Source organism: Gallus gallus, chromosome 3, assembly GCF_016699485.2.
Source record: "Gallus gallus isolate bGalGal1 chromosome 3, bGalGal1.mat.broiler.GRCg7b, whole genome shotgun sequence".
Taxonomy (NCBI): Eukaryota; Metazoa; Chordata; class Aves; order Galliformes; family Phasianidae; genus Gallus; species Gallus gallus.
Window position 1 is genome coordinate 30413578 of NC_052534.1, and position 20841 is coordinate 30434418.

At 49.1% G+C, this 20841-nt stretch overlaps 2 long non-coding RNA genes across 2 annotated transcripts in view; one reads left to right on the forward strand and one right to left on the reverse strand.

Annotated features, from left to right (window-relative positions):
* Nucleotides 1-12569, reverse strand: part of LOC107052900 — a 38888-nt gene extending 26319 nt beyond the window's left edge. Inside the window, exon 1 of the long non-coding RNA XR_005858906.1 lies at nucleotides 12448-12569. This is a non-coding gene — a long non-coding RNA (uncharacterized LOC107052900). The remainder of the gene's footprint in view (nucleotides 1-12447) is intronic.
* A 109-nt stretch (nucleotides 12570-12678) lies between these two features.
* LOC101750447 lies at nucleotides 12679-15818 on the forward strand. The gene is made up of 3 exons (XR_003074273.2): nucleotides 12679-12831; nucleotides 12963-13113; nucleotides 15303-15818. It is a non-coding gene; the product is annotated as an uncharacterized LOC101750447 (long non-coding RNA).
* The last annotated feature ends 5023 nt before the right edge of the window (nucleotides 15819-20841 follow it).

The following is a 20841-nucleotide window of genomic DNA, read 5'->3' on the forward strand; positions in this document are numbered from 1 at the left end:
GACAAGGGCTGGGTTTCTCTGTGTCCTCACTCTGCCACTAGGGCAGTCCTGGGTACACCTCCACGTGCAGGGGGAGGGAAAGCTGACTTATTCCAAACTGTGGCAGACATCCCCCAAAACCTCATATTGCCTAGGGGCTAAGCCTGTCTAGTTTTCCATCAGGCTGCCTCTCCTTAGCAAATACAGTGGGCTCTTCCACAGCACTCCCATGTGGTGGAGCTGATGCAGCTCCTCGTTTCTCACGGAGGAGAGAAAGGTGCAAGAATGACATCATGTGGACTCAGGGAAGGGTCATGTCCCACCGAGGAGGGGAGTGGAGGTGAGGGGGCGTGAAAAGCTGCAAATCTTAATGAAAGGACTAAGCTTTCAAGATGGAAAATGAAAAGGAAAGCTGGGGGGGTGGGGTTGTTTTTTTGTTTTTCCAACTGACAAAAGAGCTGGTCCAAGTTTTTGAATCATGAAAACAGGGAAAGATTTTGAAAGGGAGAAAAATCACTCTGGCTCAGCTCAGGGGAGCAGAAGAGTGGTTTGAGCTCAGCGTTATTAACTTCCATTTGCTCTGCAGAATGGGTCAGTGTGATGTAAAGTTTGTCTTTGAGAGGGATATCCAGTCTTTTTCCAATAGGTGGGGATGGGAACAGAGGTGGAGTCACTTCATTAAGGAGATGAGGGTGGGAAACTGCTCAAGTAAAGTTCATACGGCAGAAGTGGACATGTTTAGACATTACTGGGAAGAAAAAAAAAAACAGCCATCAGCTGTTTTGGATGGGATGACTGTAGGGCAGGACATTGGTTGCTCTGCACCACAGTGAGGGATAAGGGCAGCAGAGTGAGAAACACCAGGATATGGATGCAGCAATGCAGCATTCAAAGCCTGCTGCTGCATGGTTCTGTGTGCATCTGTTCTGTGCCTCAACTGACTGACGTAAAACACGGGGTGAAAAAAGCAGGGAAAGTTCCAAGAGGTGGTGGAAGGGTCAGCCACTATCGCTGTGTGCTCTGGGAGATGCTGAGAAAAGAAGAGGGCTACAACCGTCCAATGCAAGCTATGGAGCCATTAGGGTCTACTGGGATGAGCTTATTTCCTGAGCCTAGGGCCCCCGTCATGCCCTCCTCACAGCCAGGCCCACCATCTGGCAGGGCTGCCGCACTGGGATGTGCTGGGCAACCGCCGGACAGAGCTGCCGCTGCCTGTGCTGCTTCAGCTTGTTTGTTTTCCTTAATCCCAAGAGGCAGCATCTCTGACACTGCAGCAGTGTGATTAAGATGATCCAGCGTGGCTGTCACAAGCATGTAATTACGGGTTTCCTGTGTCACTCCTGCTGGGAGGTCAGTGACTTGCCCTCCCTCGCTCCAGCAGCGGGAGGGGACAACCACCAGCTCCCATCGGCCCCTTAACCTCCTGGCCAGCTCTGGCCTCCAGCTCCGGCTTCCAGCTCCAGGCCCCACAGCCCTGGAAAGGGCCTGCTGGGGAGGAACAGCAGGCAAGCCAAAATGTGAGAGGGGTCAGAGAGAGCCAGAGCAAAGAGGAGGGGGATGGAGAGGACCAGAGAGAACCAGTGTGAGGGCTACACTGCCCATGGATGCAGAATTGTGGATACTGTGACACATTCCCTCTCCCATTACTCTTTTAAGACATAACAGAATCCATCTGGGCTCATTTGGACTTCTCAAGTGGAAAGGCCTAGGCAAATTTTCACATCCCCACATCCCCACATCTCTGTCTACACTAACATAAGGAGAGGGAGCCTTGCTGCAGTCTGTTCCAGATTCCCCCCCAAAGGCACCACAAAGTCATTTTGGAGACCCCAGGGGATCATCATGCTCCTCAGCACCCATGTTTTCCTTGCAGCTAGCAGGCTGCTCAGGGATGCACAGAGGGACTGCTCTCAGCAGATCAGTTTCTGAAGCTGTTGCACACAGGATTAGCTGGAAATCACAGTGGAGAAGGACCTGCTGCTGTCCCGTCAGAACGAGACAAGGTTTTGTGCTGCATTTGCTCCTGGAGAAGGCAGGGTTTCCTCAAGCTCTGTTTGTTTAGTGACCCCTCCATAAGGGAATCCATCACATAGCCTCCTTTATTAATACTGGCAATCATACGCAACCAGCTGTTGCCCAGCTGTCAGAGTTGGTATTGCACAGGAATCCCTGCAAAGAGCACTGTATCTCCTCATCCTTACAGACTCAGGCTCTGAGAGCAAGCGGTGATGCAGAAGCTCAGTTCCTCACTTACTGGTCTCACTCATTAGCCAGTCATATCTCCCAGAAGGGCACTTGGTTTCAAAGACATCAGAATATAAGAAGCCACCGTCACACAATAGAGTGCTCCAGCGAAGAGCAGCCTTCACCACTGGAAAACTTCCACTTTGTTCCTAGTTTGGACCTGCCCAGCATGAGCTGAGAAGCCCACAAGCGATATATGCACAGCTAACACAAGAGCTACAGCCTTGAAGTAACAGCTGCACAAACCTTCTGGGAGCTGGTGGTAGTGAGGAAATTTGCTGGTTTCTTCTACACTATGTTGTATTAGAAAACAAGTGAGCCCTGACAATGCAGTAAGCAGGGGCATGACCTAGAACCCCCTAGACAAGGTTTCTGATTTATGCCAGCATCCACCCCAGGCATATGCCATTCCTTTTGGGTGGCCATGGCAGTGGGGTTGGAACTAGGTGACCTTTGAAGTCCCATCCATCCCAAGCCATTCTATGATTCTGTGATTCTATGATTCTCCAAATGCACAGAGAGGTACTGTAGCATGATGCCAGCCTGCAGTGAGGACAGCTGCCAAAATCCCCCATGCATGCCCCGTGTAGCTCTGCACCCTGATGCCTGCATTCTCCAGGCCAGCCCCTAAAGTTCTCCCCATTCCTCTCATAGAATCATAGAATCATTAAGGTTGGAAAAGACTTCTCAGATCATCTCGTCCAACCACCAGCCTACCCCCACCATGCCCGCTGACCATGTCCTTCAGTGCCACATCCACACGGCTCTCGAACACCTCCAGGGACAGTGACTGCACCACCTCCATGGGCAGCCTGTGAGAAGAATTGTTTCCTAATACCGGACGTGAACCTCCCTTGGCACAACTGAGAGGGCCATTCCCTCTCATCCTATTGCTGTTACCTGGCAGGAGAAGCCAACCCCCACCTCACTACAACCTCCTTTCATGCACCCCCTGCCCTTGTGGCACAATGTTTTGACGCTCGGGGTGATTCATAGGCACACACACAATGACCTGCCTTAGTGCGAGGCCGGGGAGGAGCTCTGCCTGCCACGACAGAGATAACTGCTGTTTTCTGAAACATATCCTGGAAGGAAAGCCCTGTTCCATGCCAGCCTCACGTTGGCTGTCGAGTCCCCTCCCAGGATGTGGGAGCTAATCGCTTCCTGTGACCTGCCGCAGCCCCAGGGCTGGGTGCAAAGCCCAGAAGTATTGTTGCTAGAGAGAAATAGGGTGCTGCTCTACCCTGAACCATAAGAAGGAACACCAAATCTGCATGCTGTGAGAGAAACTTTGAAAGCAAAGACAAGGCATCCCTCAAATGTCAGGTACAGAGTCACCTACAGGACGATGGGATTGAGTAGGACCATGGGACCAGGTAGGACAACAAAGGCCATCTGCTGCAGTCCCTACAATTATAGGCTGATCCATAGAGGTCACAAGGGCTTTCATCCCCATCTCCTCCATCGCCCACATCATGAAATACCTCCCCATTCCCCTCTGCAGATACAGGGACATCTCCTGGTGATCCTAGGAAACATGCCACAAATGACAGGAGGTTAAAAAACTGTTCTTGCCAATCTCATTTGGATCAAAATACCTTCCTGACCCCAAATTTGGCATTTCCTTACGTCTATAACACATATATTATACATGTCAGGGAGCCCTGGGAGGGATTTCTGTGTGCCTTCCAACATCACTATGACACCCCTCCACATCTTGTCTCCAGTAATAGCCAGCATCCTGTGCAAAAGGACATAAGAGGGGGAAATACAAACAAGCCAGAAACCTGTTTGAATTTATTTTCAACCTTCTTTCTAAGAGAACTGGAAATGGAAGAAAGTTTGCTGGTGGGTTTATAGGCAACCTGAGACAGAGATTCGATTAGCAGAATTGTGTGTATTAACTGGGATTAATTAGTGCACTGCCACAGACTGAAATCAGACCACTTTTCAGTCCCTCTTGGCAATACTACCAAATGGAGCATCCAAAACTTAATATTGCGAGCTTTATTCTTCCAGTCCAGAACCCCGTTATCCTGTCATCTGATCCCCTCCATAAATTCCGCAATCCTGCCAATGAATTATTCAGCTGTCCAAGGTCTTATGCATCAGCTGCTACCCCAATGTAAGACCAAGATCCCAACGAATGGGAAGGGAGACAAGAAGTAAGACAGTTTCTTTTTCTGTAGCTAGAGAACACGCTATAAGTGTTCTCCCATGCATGAAGGACCTACCAAGTCTTACCACTTTCTTCTAACAAAAGCAAGGTACATTTGCAATGTTCCTTCTCCACAAAATGATGTACATCTCACAGAAAATACAATTTTCCCATACACAAGCCATCTTTTATCTAGGAAACTGAGTATGCTGTAGAGGACTGGTGTTAGTTTGTCACCTCTCTTAACAAACTGATGGGAGGTCGGTGTGTTTTGGAGAATGGGATGGGAACATTAACGTACGCCAGCTGATCCTGCACCAGGGATCTACACCCAGCCCTGCCTGCGATGGCTCTGCTGATCTTTATCTGCTAGAAACATGATTAATCTATTCAGAGCTAGGTCTGGTGTGGAACTTACAAAATCTGAAAGCTCAGTATGGGAGAAGTGGATGAAGAGTTGTTTGACCTGCCAGAGAAGGAACATCCCATAGCACAAAAAGAAGAGAATCAAGACTGTGAACTCTACAAAACAGGGAAGAACTGAAAGTTGGCCAAAGAGTGTCTTCTTTGGGACACTTTTTGGAGCTCATTATCAGCACCCCATGGCCAGCTGCTGAAAGAGACAAATCCCAAGCGATGACAACAGAGAGAGGTTTGGAGAGTTTTGAAACAAAGTCAATTAAGGATCCCTGCAGAGAGTTGAAGCAGGACAAATACCTCCAGACTGCAAAGACAGGGCACTGAAGAAGCTGAGCCTGCCACCGAGATGGGCAGAGCAGCACCATCAACTCCTTAGACCATTTCCATGTGTGAGTATCATTCTATCTTGAGGTTTGGTTGCCAGGGTCAGAGGTCCAGAGTAAAAAGGAACTTCTGAAAAGTGGGACATGAGTGTGGTAGAGCAATCACAAAGCAAACTTTCATCACAATACATACTACCTCAGTTAGGAATGCTGGAGAACTCCCGTGTCCTTCATGGCAAGAACTAGTTAAACTTCATGCCCTTGCAATAAAGGCATTGTAATTTCACTGACCAGGACACTGAAGCACCAGGAGATCCCAAGGAACATTTCTAAAAGAAATGTGGAAGCCTTAAATCAGATTTCTAAACACCCTCCAGGCACATTAGGAAGGGTTTTAGTCTTCCCGAGATGCTGCCTGTCCCCATTTGTTGGTAACTGAATAGTTGCTAGCTGACCTACCTCACAGTTCATGATCACAAGCCTCTCCATAAAGGTGAAGGATTGTTATTATTATTATTGCCGATAAGAGGGCTCAATTCATTCACTCTATTATTCCAATCAATAAAAAGGCTCCCACTGCCATTTGCATCTGATAAGACAGAGGAGCAGGCTGTCATATAATTTGCTCAGCACTTCCCCAAGCCTTCACGCTTACCTCTCACACAGATGTTTTTTCCAATCCCAAGGCAGCAGAGTCATGCATGACTATGTGGGGCCATTTGATCCTATCACTTTCAAACGCCCCCCTGGAAATCAGGTGTTAGCAAGCCCAAGCAAGAAAAATCTGTGTTCCAGCACTGGCGATGACTGTAGCGGAGATCTGTATTAACATGTCCTTGCCAGGCCAGAGGAAAATTCACAGATTTTTTTAACCGTAAGATAACTTTATCCAAACTTCTGGTTTGGATCACTGAATCGAGTGTTTGAACTAATCTTCCCCCTGCTCCTCTTACAGCAGGACAGTGAGGAGCTTATGTGACAGGGTTGACACTTTTTTGTTAGATAAAAGCACACCACTTTTTGGACATCAAAAAAGTGATCCTTCATCACTTACAAAGCATGTAGGAATTCCTGTCCATGAAAATACTAATCTTAACACTTTCCCAGCCTGTGTTAAATTAGTAGCATTCATACGTAGCACTTCAGGCCATTTACAAGGGGCACTTCCTGCAATCAAAAACATATGTCCCATAAATGGCCCAGTTCTGTCTAACTTTGCTTTCCTAGAGCAGCTGGCCATTCCTGAGAGCACAAAGGAGAATATTAAGCAAGTGTAATGTTCGCTGATACCCGGAGCTGGCTGGGAAATACGAATCCCTTCTAGCGAGAAGGAAAACAATAGCAACTGAGTTTCTTTTCAAGCAGAACACTGGGCTGAAAAATCAAAAGCCACTGTTTTCATTAGAGCTCTACAAAAATCAGGCTTGATGAGAACCGAAAGGAGAGCCGCCAGCCTCTGGCTGCCCGCCTGGCAGGGACACGCTGGGCCGGCTGCAGGTGAGCTCCTGGAGCAGCTCTCAGCTCCAGTGCCTCCAGCTGTGTGGCTGCATTTTGGATTTTGGGACCTGAGGGGCAGGCGGGGTGGCTGGGAGCTGCATGGATGGCAGCACCCTCTGCTTGCTTGCCTACGAGTACTCTGGCAGTTTTTGTTTTCTCCTCGCAGAAAAAGAGCCAAGGATCTTTCAGTTTGATTTTCCTCAAGGAAATCTGCAATTTTCTGACAGAAAGTGCTGAGTTAGTGAAAAGGGCATTTTCCATCAGAGAATTATTTGGATGGAAAATTTCCCAACTAGCTTTATTAATACCCTTGACATTGTTTTGTCATTCCTCCTATTTGTGTATCAATGTCTGGCCACTAAACCAAATTTCTAGCCAGGGCTTTCATAGTTATTATTCCCAGAGGCCATCATGTAATTCTTGGAGTACAACAGACCTGAGATTTATTACAGAAACTACTCTGGTGCCACACGTTGGGCAACCTGGCCATATATTTCATTGCTCTCTCCCCAGCCAAGGAGGCTGGAAGAGGCTGTGTGCTAAGCCCTTCTCCTCGGCATGTCATCAGATGCCTCAGCCAGGCCAGGCTGACCATAGTTTCACATTGCATCAGGGTTCCTATCACTCACCGGGTGCCAGCCACCATGCGCTCTTGTGGTACCTGCTCCACAGCCAGGCTGCTCCTGCTCGTGCTAAAACCAAAGCTAGCAGTTGACAGTTTGCAGACAGAGCTAGCTGTTTCCTCCCGAAACAAGCTGTGGCTCAACCACTGACCTCCCAGAGTGATGCTTGGATCTCTGGGTGTGAGTACAGTGCTGCACTGCTGCCAGCCAGCCCCAAGCACAGGGCTGTTCAGCGCACTGACCCAAGGGCTGGCTTCCAGCATCAAAGTTTCACACTCATGGGGAAGTGCTGCAAGCTAATTTTACAGAGAGCATTTTGCTTTCTGATAACACAAAGTTCTTTGCTTCATCTGGAGCCTTGGTACATCATGTGGATCAACATTGCTTTTGTCCTTTGTGCATTGGTCTATTTAGGGACTGTAACAGTGTTGATGTATTGGGCAAGACCCCTTGGTAATAACTGCCTATCCTCAGAAAGGAAGATAATTGTGACATATCTTGTGGTCAGAGCATTAATGGTAATTTATGACAATCATCTGTGAGGCCCACAGCACTCAGTCGACTTTGGAACATTCACTTTTCCCTTATTTGCTCCACAACTGCTCTTCACAGCCCCACCAGCACCTCTGCAGACAACCCTCCTTGTTACCTCCTCTAACCCAAACGCTGTCCACATAAATCTGAATGTTAAATGTGCTTTGCAGTAGCTCGTCCATAGTCTTCCACCAGGACAGGAATGAAGAAGCTCTCCCTGCACTGTTGTACTGGGATAAAACCCCACATGCGTGATACACAGCGTGCTTCATAGAATCATAGAATCATTTGAGTTGGAAAGGACCCTCAAAGGTCATCTAGTGCAACTCTCCTGCAATGAACAGAGACATCTATAACTGGAATTCAGCTTACTGTCATGATCCAGCACCTCTTTCTGGCTCTGGGTTTGCTCCATCAGACCTGGGCAGAAGATGCTGGTCTTTGTTAGTGGTGACTGGGGAACAACCACAGCATGAAATACTCCCTCTTTCCTCCTTGCTGGCACCACAGCCTCCCTCACAGACCCAGGGGAGCATCCCTGGCCCTGCCCACGCTGCAGCCCTCCCCTCCACAGCCTGTTGCACAGATGAGGTCTCAGAACACGGTGAAGTTGAAATCGCCCTTTTCCCCCAAACAAAGCTTTTTCCTAAATGTTTCAGTTCTGATATTGTTCCAATAGACTTTCACCTCAAAGGGGTGACTGTCCCCCAAAGGGGGAACAATAAACCTTTTCTTTCAGGCTGTGTGTTGTTGCAACTCCCCATTTTCTGGAGTAGCTGTATCCTTTGACACAGCACTTCCTAGAGCACATTTTAAGGGTAAATCAGCCTCAGCTAATAACCGTTTTTTGATTGCTTCATTTTGCATACCACACACTAACCGCTCCCTTGACACAGCATTTAAATGCTCTCCAAACTGGCGATGCACTCTTCATTTCCTTTCACCTTCTAAACAAAGATTTAGAAATTGTTTCGTTTTCCTTTTTTTTTTTTTTTTTTTTTAATTGCATTTTTGGGAGCTCAAATGCATCGCTGTCGCCAGCACCATTATGGAAAGAGGGTCTGGGAACACTTCCACCATCTCGGCAAGTGTTCCACCAGCTGGTATAGCAGCAGCCATTAGCCTGTGGTTTCCTCTTCAGTTTTTCAGCATTCACAGTATTCCTAGATTATAATGGTCACCATTTCTTGTTTTTCTTTCCTTCTTAGACATAACAAGAAGAGCCACATGGTCACGGATGAGCGCGTGCTGTGTACACACAGCAGCTTCTCCCACTACAGCTTGGCCATGAGTGCGGAGCAAGCCTTGCTTTCTCCTTTGGCACCTCAGCCTGCCTCCTTAACCATTTATTTGCTTCCTGGAGGCTGTTCAGCTCAGGGATGCAAAGAGCTGGTTTGATTTAGATTCTTCCGGGGTATCTGTGACCTGACTGCAGCAGCGGGTGGCCTCTGCATCAGCTCATGCTTGTCAGAGAATCATAGAATCATTAAGGCTGGAAGAGAGCTCTCAGATCATCTCGTCCAACTACCAACGCACCCCCACCATGCTCACTGCCCACGTCCCTCAGTGCCACATCCACACGGCTCTTGAACACCTCCAGAGATGGTGACTGCACCACCTCCCTGGGCAGCCCGTGCCACTGCCTTGCTGCTCTTTCTGAGAAGAAACTCTTCCTAATATCCAACCTGAACCTCCTCTGGCACAACTTAAGGCTATCACCTCTTGTCCTATCACTACTTACGTGGGAGAAGAGGTTGACCCAAACCTCAGGACAACCTCCTTTCAGGCAGTTGTAGAGAGTGATAAGGTCTCCCTTCAGCCTCCTCTTCTCCAAACTGAACAATCCCAGTTCCCTCAATCACACTCTGTAAGACTTGTGCTCCAGACCCCTCACAGCTTTGTTGCCCTTCTCTGGAGACACTCCAGGGCCTCAATGTCTTTCTTGTAGTGCGAGGCCTAAAACACAGCACTCAAGGTGTAGCTTCATCAGAGCTGAGTACAGAGGGACGATCACCTCCCTGCTCCTGCTGGCTACTCTTTCCAACATAAGCCAGGATGCCATTGGCCTTCTTTGCCACCTGGGTACACTCCTGGCTCATGTTCAGGCAGCCACTCTGCCCTAAGTCTGTAGTGATGCATGGGGTTGTTGTGACCAAAGTGCAGGACCCACCAAAAGTGCAGGACCTGGCACTTCTGGAAGGGCAGTATAGGAAGCAGAGAAAGGAGTACCCCGGGGAAGGGAGGCAGAGAGACAATCCAGGCAGCCAGAGGTGAGATCCGGACACCAGGTTGGTGAAAGGTATATTTCTCATTTCCTGGCCCCAACGTGTGTTCTGGCAGAGCTGTGGAAATTCACCTGCAGTATTACATCATGAGGGCCTGGCTCAGAAAGCTGAAAAGGAAGAGGTTTTGCCTTGCCAGAGTCAGGCACCCAAGTGACAGCTGCGGGCACAGTGTGTCTGGAAAGGTACTGAGGTTGCTGTGACTCACAGGTAGGAGTCACGTCAGGAGGGGGATACTGGCTTGTATCACCGTCCCCTCCCAGTTCTGTTTCAGCAGCTGTTGCTTGGCTCCTGCTGGTGGCATTTTCCATGCAAACTTGGCAGCACTGGCAATGCCCAGGATTAGCTTTCCCTGAAGGGGAAGGGAAAACCAGGTGATACCTGGGGTCAAGCCAGGCTGAACCTTGCACAAAAAGACAAGCTAGCTCCCTCTGGGCTCCACTGCTTTCTCTTGCCTGCACAGGATCTACGTCCCAGGCCAGGAATGCTTCCCAAAACCTATGCACGCTGCTCTGGACTGGCACGGTGCTGTGGCAGCAGCGGGCATGGCAAAATGCCCTGACACAGCTGCTGTGACCAGCTGGTTTCCGGGACTTATCTTCCCCTCTCAGCATGCCCCCACCGCCCCTGCCTTACTCGGGCACCACACACGTGCCAGACCTCTCAACAGCTGCAAACTCTCACCGCTTGTACAGAATGCAGCAGGGCAGCAACTACCCTGTTTTCTTTTAGCTTAAATATGATAAGTGCCAGAGAAAAGATGAAGAATTACTTTGGCCTGAAGTTCAGTACGAACAACAGCGGATGTCAGGCCATGGGCAGATTTAGTGTGATATCTTGCATTATATTGTACTAAAGAGCATCTGTGTCCCGTCCCATGAGAAGGGGTATTGCCACCTTCCCAAAAGCACCCATATGAGTATCAACTCTGCAGAGCCAGAAGGCAGCTAAACACAGCACTGAGCTAAAAATCATGATTTAGCCTGGTGGAGGAAGACATGCAGGGTGAGGGCTGCACATGGAAACTGAGGCACCCCAACTCCAGCAGGTTTCAGGGACAGGAGCGAGGAAAGAGGCTTTGGACAGGATTAGCTGTAGGTGGGAACAAAGAAACTGAGTTGCAGGGAGGGTATTTCCACAGCTACCCTTTGCAATGTGCCTGGCTCCTTCATCTGGTCATGGGCTACTCACTCCTTACAGGCTGCAATTGCTTGCTTGTTTGCTTGTTTGTTTGTTTGTTTGTTTGTAGCGATTCCAAACCCAAGAGCAAAGATGGAGCTGGCTGGAGCAGTGTTGCTGTCCACTCCATGTGTGTGCAAGGGAGGGTATGTTCACCATGCAGCAACCATTCAGGGCCTGCTGCTTTAAACTCCAGCCATAGGTGTTGCGTCAGGTTATGTAAAGTTCAGTTGCATCATGCAAGATTGCACAACACAGCCTGTGTGCCAAAGCCAGGTTTCATTCATCGATCAGGTCTCATTGGCCACAGGAAGCTATTAGGCTTCCCCGGCGTGGAAGCCACATCTCCCAGCTGACAACATCCTCCCAAAATTTCCAAGGGGAGGTGCCACCAGTGTGGCAGGATGGCCACCAGCCATCATTGTGACACAACAGAGAGCAAGGCATGAGCCACTCACTTGGCCACCCAGAGCAGAGACCACATCTTCTCAAAGAGGTTTCTGCCACACATCCCTTGGCGTGATGAGATGTCCCCTCATGCTAGCACCATTCTGACAGATAAGCCTTTAAAACCGTGTCATTTCAGATTCTAGTGCCTGTCCTGTTGCTGGTGCTGCCACAAGACACCTCTTGGTCCTGGCCAGCCCGGCACAGCACCAAGCTCAGCTGGAGCAGCCCCTCTCCCTCTCCCCCTCCCCCCCCATTCCCCTCCACACCTATGCCCCCATAATCTACAGAAAGCATCCACAGACAGACATGGGCCAGAGCACTGCACCACCATCATCTTCCTTGAGAAGTACAAGCCCTAGGCTTGTGGAAAAGATGGAGATGGAAATGGCCTGTCCAAAGCAGATGGAGAACACCAGGAGCACGTCTGAAACACAATTTGGGGGCAGTGCCTGAATGCACAGGCCCATCTCCAGAGATCCCCCAGCCCCTACCAGACTCCTGTTTGCTCCCCTCCTCAGATGTGCCAAAGACACCTATGGTGTCACGTTCAGTGGTGTTGAGCTGCCAGTGGACTCATTGCTAATGTGTGAAATGCTCCCTTCTTGCCAAATGGCTCCCCTCCTCTGCTGGCAGTGCAATCCTGCGATGACCCACTCCAGGGTGCGGCACTGCAAGCAGCGGCCCATCCACCAGGCTGAACTGGGTGGAAGCCCTGCGGCATGGGAGGGTCTCCTCTGGGAGGGGTGGGGGGGACCTACCTGTGCAGCAAGGTGCTCTGACCCCCTCCAGTGGCTGAGATCTTCAGGAAGCAGCAGCCAGGCTTCATTCCCCCAGCTCACCAAGCCACAGTCATCTCATGCTTTTGACAGCAGAGTCTGGGCATGCAGGTCCTACTGATGGTGATGTCATAGTCATGGTGGATTCCAGCGCCACCAAGGTGTTGTGCCAAGGAAGTTCCATCAAGGAAAGGCACCCTGGCAGGACATCCTGTCACCCGTGGAAGACCCCAGTCAGCCACTGCTTGACTGTGTGCAAACTTTGATCTCCATGCAGAGCTTTGTGTCTGCCGTATTTACTTCAGGAAGGCATAGTTTTCTAGACTTCTTTCCTGCCCCGGGTACCATTCTTAGAAATGGAGGAAGGTAATTCCCAGAATCTCCATACAAAGAGCTTCAAATTTGGTCTTGTATTTGTGGCACCTGAAGTTTCCTCACAGAGGTGTAGCTGTGCAGGAAAATAGACTGGCTGACTGTAAGCCTGCTTCCCTCTGCAGTGCCTGTTCCTCCTTGAGCATATGACCCAGCTCTTGTGGAAGACCCCAAGAGAGCCTAGGACATCAAGGATCCGTGTCAGTTATAGCATGGAGATGTTCAAGTGATGGTCCTAGAGCATTTGCTGTCCTGCAGACAATGCAGCACAGACAGGTATGATCTTCTGTTCTACGCAGACCAACCACCTTTGGGACTTTCAGCAGTGGGAATGTCCTCTAGGCTGGCACGAACTTGGCACAGGTTGGATGAAGGTGAGAGGTCTGGGAAGATAAGGGATCCTGACAGTCTGGCAGGTCTGGTGTTTTCCCTCTGTGGAATGATACGAAGAAAAAACGTCCACACCCACATGACGGATTTCACCTCCAAGGTACCACACTCTAGTTGTAGTGAGAGCACACAGTGAGGAAGGTAGGCACAACCAGCCCACTGCTCACTCACCAGCGTCTGATTTTTCCCTCCAGAAAAGCACCCACATGCTGGCTGCATTGGACTGCTTAGGTTGTTGAGTTGGAAGAGGTTTTAATAACAGTCAGTCAGAGCTGAATTGTTTGAGGTGTGAGGGTAGGCTGGGCTGGGAGGAGGGCATGGGGAATTCGTTGGACCTACTGTGACCTCTACTGGCTTGGTCTGAAATTGGTGTGCTGGTTGGCCTGGTCCCGCCAGAGCATAGTGGGAGCTGGTCCCCTTGCTGCAGAGCTCCCAGGAGCTACCATACTGCAGACCCTGGGGTTCTCTATCCCTGGTACAGGCTGCAGTCTCATTCTTGATGTAAATGTAAGGCAGCTCTTCCACTTATTCATCTCTAGTAGTACTTACAGGGAAAAGTTAGGGCACCCAAGGCTTTCAGCACCGCTACGCTCCAAGCACCAAATTATCTGCTACGATCTCTATGCATGGCCACAGAAGGACCTTATTCACAGAAATGGATTGGGTTTAAAAAAGAACATCCTTTGAGTTTAAAAAAAGAAATCTTCTAAAACAAAAATCTGTGTGCCTTTGTAACACACAAGCTCAAAAATAATGGAAGTAGCAAAATCAAAGGCATGGAAAACGTCAGTGCAGGAGGCAGAGCAAATGGACATTACAGCTGCCAGGCAAAGCACTGTGCTGCACTCTCCAATTTTGGGGCCTCCAGAAGAAGCTGCTGCATCACTTCTGTTTAGCTCTGGGGTTTGATCTTTTCTGTGCAGTCAGACAGCGGGAAGGTTTCCTTTTAAAAGGAAATCAGAGCTTTCAGTTTAATCCTGTGTTTTTATGAATGCCCAGGTCTTAATCCAAGCCTGGAGTTTGGACTGTTTTAAATAGATGTTGTGTGACATTTCGGAGCTAGTTGCATTTAATTGGTGGCCTAGAGTCTGTTACCACTGCTTGTATGAAATGTTAGATTAAAGTTTGACGAAAAACACTAAGACACTCTCACCCACATATCGCTCTTCATCCATAAAGAAATACAGGGGTAGAGAGAGAGGCAAAATCATTAGCAAGCCAGCTGGGTTCTGAACCTTACTTGGAAAATCAAAACCAGAGACTCATTGGTGGTGACATATTAAAGTGTCACAAATTGCTCCCATAAAAGGCATCCCAGAACTAGTTTTGATGGAGTGTTTGTGTCTTTCCTATGCAAGCTACTGCCTCTCCAGCAGCACAAATGCGTCTTGCAGCAGAGCTTCTCCAGCAGTTTCGTGTCTCCAGCACAGTCCCTCCTGCAGCACTGAGCCAGACAGAGTGGCTTAGACAGCTTCAATGGGGTTTGCACTCATTTGACCTTTTTTTGTAATCCAAATATCCTTCATCCCAGTGAGCACACCTTCTTCTGGGCTGTTTGTTCCTGCTAAACAAGGGAAAGATTCTCACCAGTGCTGCAATATGTACTGAACAAACACTGTGTCATGATTTAAGAATAAAATCTGGTGACATGAAATACAGACATTTCCAGCCTCCTAGAAGGCATTCCTGGGTTACGGAGATATCTTTGGAAAAGCTGAGGCACACGGGCACATGACACAATGCATCCTATCAGCCAACCTTTGTCTTGACCTGTCAGACTGCTTCTCTCCCATATGACATAGTGAACTGGCTGGTGTACTCGATCGTACCGTGATGCTTTAGCGAGAGCCCAGCCTTTCTTTATCAAAGGGGACTGCCTGTGTGGAAGAGAGGAAGTGGCTGGTATACCTCCTGACCCTCTGATAGCTGACATTGCCCCAGCAAAAATCAGTGATAACAAGGAACAAATGATAGTGGAAATTCACAAGGAAGGAAACTATACATTTACCTTCACCATTGCGTTTTTTACTGCCACGCCACCTAAAAGATTCAAGATCTGATCTTTTGCCCCACAGTGCAATGCTGACATACATTTGCCAAGGGCCGAGATCTGCCCCAAGCCCCACAGGAACTGAGACAGCCAGATGAATGAACCAGCACGGGGTGAAGAAATATGAAAGGGAGCGCCTAAAGATGTGTGATGGCCCATCCCTGGGGCTGAATTCTCCTACACAAGCCAAAGTTTTCCCTTTTAGCCTGCAAGAAAAATTGTGCTGTTGAAGGAGTTACGATTGCAGCTGTGGGAAAAGCTGCCATGCGCTATCAGTCCTGATGTTGCTGAAGCAAAGGCCTCTGAGTTCATGTGGCAGGGTGGAGTGAGGCAAGATAACTGGAGGAGAAAGAGACTCCAACGCTTTCAAAACAAGAGGCTCAACAACAGACTAGGAGTGACTGCACAGGAAGGCAGTTGTGGGCTTTGTTGAATCCCTAAAGCTGGAAAGTTCCTTTCAGCGTTCGTATAAATATTTCTGTAAGTTATTTTTAAGAGTGTGTTTTGAAACTGAATTATATTTAGACCAGTTAAATGAAAATGTGGTTTACAGACTGCTTCTTTAGAAATTTCCCACGCTGGGAAGCCTGCTCGTCCCATGCCCAGGCTGCCCGGTCCTACAGGCACCTTTGGGTCAGAACTAGGGGCTCCCCTCCAGACCAGGCAGCCAGGATGCAGCCCCAGGGCCAGCACAGGAGGGCTAATAGCCTGGGTGATTGTTGGCCCCAGCATGTGAGAGTGGGGTAAGATGTGATGCAGCACATGAGGAAGGCCTAAGAGGAAATCCTGGATCTGGAGAAAGCAAACCTTGTCCTTCCTGTGAGCCACAGCCAAACGACTTTCCCAGGGCGCAGCAGGGGACACGACGGCCATCTCTTCTCATTGCAACACAGAGCTGGGGTCCTCGTCACGTGTGGTCTGATCCCACAGCACTTGCTGCAGAACCAGGATGTTGTTTTGGCCAAGTTCCAGGCTGGCCAGCACTGCTTCATAGAAGCTACAGATGGAAAAAGTTGAATAGCACAGCCCCTCTGCCCAGTGCGTGGAAATGGCGCTCACATTTCCCACCAAGGATGGTAGCATCCCGTGCTCTGCCTCTTTCTTCCCCTGAAGGAGCTTTGATGGGTGGGGAACTTCTCCTTGCTTACCCCAAGACACTCTGCAGTGCTGCTGTATACATGGGAACAGTTTTCTGTCCCATGCCAGGGAGCACTGTTTTGCAGTGAATGGTGATGTCCTCCTACCTGCACTTAAGGCTGAAGGAGAAACACGTTTATTTATGATTTGGTTTACACAAAATAATGCTGGGAGGGGCACCATATAGAAAAATGTCTTTTCTTCCGTATTGTTTTCGTGCTTTTTTGCACTATCCATCCATCTTGCAAGCAATATTCTCAAGTTTTCCCAGTGGGTTTCAGCCGGCTGGGTTGATTTAGGAAAAACCTTTTGAAGATCCTCCGCTGCAGCCTGCACAGTTGGATTGCTTTTCGGGGGAGTTCTGGGAAGTGCACATCCAGCAAAACCTCTTTCCAGGACTCTGATTTTCTTTTCCAGCTTTTATAGATAGTCCAGCTGGAACAGCAGAAAGATGTATGCTATAGTTTAGAAATTTGACCTAGTTCCTTTAATCCGCGCTAGCCACAGGAGCTCTCAGAGGGCTCAGCATCAGTGCACAGCCTCACCAGATCACTTGTAACACAGGCTTTAAAGAAACAGCTTCATGCAAGAGTAAAAACATCCTTTGATCCCTGTTAAAAATGTTGGAAAAAAGGGGCAGGGGGAACTTTGAGCTTAAGAAGCAGCAAAATTCAAATGACTTTGGTTTCTTCTGCACATAAATGAAAGCTAAATGTTCTGCGACGCAGCCATCAGAGTAGGGGAATTCCAGAAAATGTAGTGAGAGATGTATCGGGTAAATACAAATACAGGATTAACAGCAGCTGACCCAATGGCAGAACCCCAATCAATCAAGCTGCTGAAATAAAAGACAGAGCTTACAGTAAGGCCCAATTCCCTCCTTGCTCCCCTGCACATCCCCAATGCATCGTTCCCCAGTGGGCAGGCTGCCATCTGTGGAAAGGCTGCTGCAGGGGGTGGCGAGACTGCAAAACTCTTATTAAACCCCAAAGCAAAGCAAAAAAAGAAAAGCGTTCCCCACCCCCATTGCTATCCTCCAAGGTCCAAAGCCACCTCTCTGAACACCACTTCTCCCAAAGTCATCAGCTAAGCAGTTTGGCATTTCTTTTTTTCTTTTTTTTTTTTTCCCATAACACACAAAAAGAGCTTCATTTCTATGCTTTCCTTTTTTTTCCTGAGTGAGGGACGATTGGCTGTAACAGAGGAAGGGTAAGAAACCCAATTCTGAGGTTTCCTATTCTCATTGTAAGCAGAGGTGTTTATAAACCGTACTCTCAGCTTCCTTGGAGTCTGGTCTCTTTGCAAGCTGCTCGTGTCCTAGGATGATAGGTGCCACACAAAAAGTCAGAGGAGGAGCAGACCTGCTCTCCTTCTAGTTGAAGCCAACGACAACATTTCTTATCCTAAATCACCCTCATCTTTTCCCTTTCTCATTATAGAAGCGCTTTCCCAGGCTCCCAGCCATTCTCAATAGCAGTGCCCCAGCCCCCTCTGTTTCTTTTTTACCAGGGCTGTAGACTATATTCCCTTCCCACGAGAAAATGCCATTATAACATTAGCCACTTTTTTTTTCTCCTCCCATCCCACTCCCATTTCTGTTTTCTTTTGACCCACACTGGGAAGAGCTATCCACCCAGCCTTGCCCACCGACACCGTGCCTCCTGGCCAAACAGCTGCAGCTTGTCCAAAACGTGGTCCTGCAGAGGAACAGCTGGACTGGTTCCTTGCTACGCACGTTACTCCAGCTCCAGTAACACTGAGCTTTGACCACCATTGACCAAATGTGGCCCATCTGCACTGGCCCTTCCTTCAAATTCCCCACATCTCCTCCCTGGGCTTGGTTTTATTTCTCTGGAACTCGGAGGCCAGATGTTCCCACCGCCCTCCTCACTCCTCCATCATGGCAGGGAGGACAGCTCAGGGAGTAGTCGCTGCTGTTGGAAATGGCCTCTTGCTTCATGAGTTGGATGCATCTCGCAAAGCATCCCAGCAACAGCAGTGGGCTCGCCTCTTTGCTTTGATCAGCCCTGTCATGGACAACAGGGTACAAAAAGGACATTTGTTAAGATCAGCTATAACAATTTAAGAAGTTGCCAGTGCATACCCTATGCCAAATTTTCTCTTCACCCAGTGCTGTTCTGTGTGAGGATATTTTGGCAAAGGAGTTTTGTTTTGTTGGCTTTTAGGCAATGGGAATTTTGCTTTTGTTTCCTAGAATTCACATGCAGCTTGAAGGGTTTTTCCAGAACAAAATCCATCCTGCATTCCATGCTGCCAAGCAGCATTCTGGCTGTACAAAAGCAGTAATACAACTAAAATAACAATAATCTGAATGATGAGCTCATTCAGGAGAGGACAGGTAGGTAGAGACAGACAGACAAGCATCAGACAGGCGTACAAACCCTCCTGCCTTTTAGCACCCAAAATGGAGCTGCAGTTGGCTATGGGCCTCTGGCAGCCCGATGCCCACGCCTGTCGCACACCACTGCCCAGCTGCTGTGTTTGCCCTGACACCCCCTGTGCGCAGCCAGACCCCCACCTCACCCTTAGTCAAAGGGTCCTTTCTTATTCCCCCATCACCTCCCCATTTCCACGCGTTGCTGGCATTCAAGGCAAATATTTCTCCCACCCTCGGCCAGCTCTTCCCCCCTCCTTGCTTTACGGAGGCCCCTTTATCAGGCAAGGCCATGGCGAGCCAGGCAAACATTACCTCAGGGGCACTGTGAATCAGGGCTAGGGGTGTGAATAGGTCCCACACATTCCCTCCAGCCTCTTCCCTTTCCTATAGCAACCACGTCGGGAGCCGGCAGGTCACACAGCCCCTCCGTTGTGCAGCCGGGGGCCAGGGGGGACGAGGTTTTGCCGCCCCGTCTGGGAGCAGGCTGCAGGATGGGGGTGGCTTCCCAAATTGCATGGGGCAGCACAGTGGCACTGTGCAAGGGTTAGCAGTGGGGTGCCAGGAAGAGAAGGAGTGTGGCAGATGTTTCCATCACCTCCTGGTATCACTGCAGGAGTCCTGGGAAGAAACTCTAAGAGCAAAACTGTCTTAAATAAACCAAAATAACATTAACAGGGTAATCTTCCTTCTTGGAAGCAAGATGAGATCCTGTCTACCCAGGGTACCAGAGCACATCTTCTGACTGAAGGCCTTCAGAAGGAGGAAAAGAACCTCAGGGTGTTGGTCAGTGCTTGGCTGAACACGAGCCAGCAGTGTGCCCAGGTGGCCAAGAAGGCCAAAGGCACCCTGGCTTTTATCAAAAATAATGCTACAGCAGGAGCAGGGAGGTGATCGTCCTTCTGTACTCAGCTCTGGTGAGGCACATCTCAAGTACTTTGTTCAGTTCTGGGCCCCTCACTACAAGAAAGACACTCCGGAGAATGTCCAGAGAAGGGCAACAAGCCATGAAAGGTCTGGATCACAAGTCTTACAGGCATTGATTAAGGGAGATGGGATTGTTCAGTCTGGAGAAGAGGAGGCTCAGGGGAGACTTATCGCTCTCTACAACTCCATGAAAAGAGGTTGCGGTGAGGCAGGGCTTGGCCTCTTCTCCCAAGTAACTGCAATAGGATGAGAGATAACAGCCTCAAGTTGCGCCAGGGAATGCTCAGGTTGGATATTAGGAAGAATTTCTTCTCAGAAAGAGCAGTGAGGCAGTGGCACGGGCTGCATAGGGAGGTGGCACAGACACTGTCCCTGGAGGTGTTCAAGAGCTGTGTGGATGTGGTACTGAGAGACACGGTCAGTGGGCATGGTGGCGGTGGGCTGGTGGTTGGAAAAGATGATCTTAGAGATCTTTTCCAACCTTAATGGTTCTATAACACTGGATAAACTCCCCACAACTGGTAGCACATGCAGGTGAGCTCAGTGCAGTCTCCTCCTCTATCACACCCAGGTGTGGCAGGGTTTGCTGCTTTGCCACTGCCAGAGCAGCCACTCCTGGAGCTGATAAGGCACTGAGTTGCCCTTGCAGGTATGCCTGCAGGGTCCCACCAATACCATGGTAAATATGAAAGGCAATCTACTCGGGCATCATCAGCTCTATATGGGAGACGCAAGTCTAAGCCTCTCCAAAAACACCACAGGAAGGAACTCCATCCTTATGTTGCTTGCTCCAGCATTAGCTGGATAGTTTTTCCTAATATCATATCTCAGATATTCCCAGACTCTTACATGTGCTCAGCCTAATACCAGCTGGAGCTTTTTCAGGACCTGTGGCTTTACTCCTAAGTATAAAAGGAAACTGTCCATTTGAATTCTTCTGTTTCCAAAATGAGTGTGTTGTGGTTACTTTGCCAACATAGTTTTTATGTCACAGCAGTAGTCGTCAGGCCCTAGGAATTGTTCAGATAGAGAGGAAAGCGTGGTCTTCCCAAAACCCCACCACATGATTCATGGAGCATTAGGCTGCTGACAAAAGGTGGGTAGC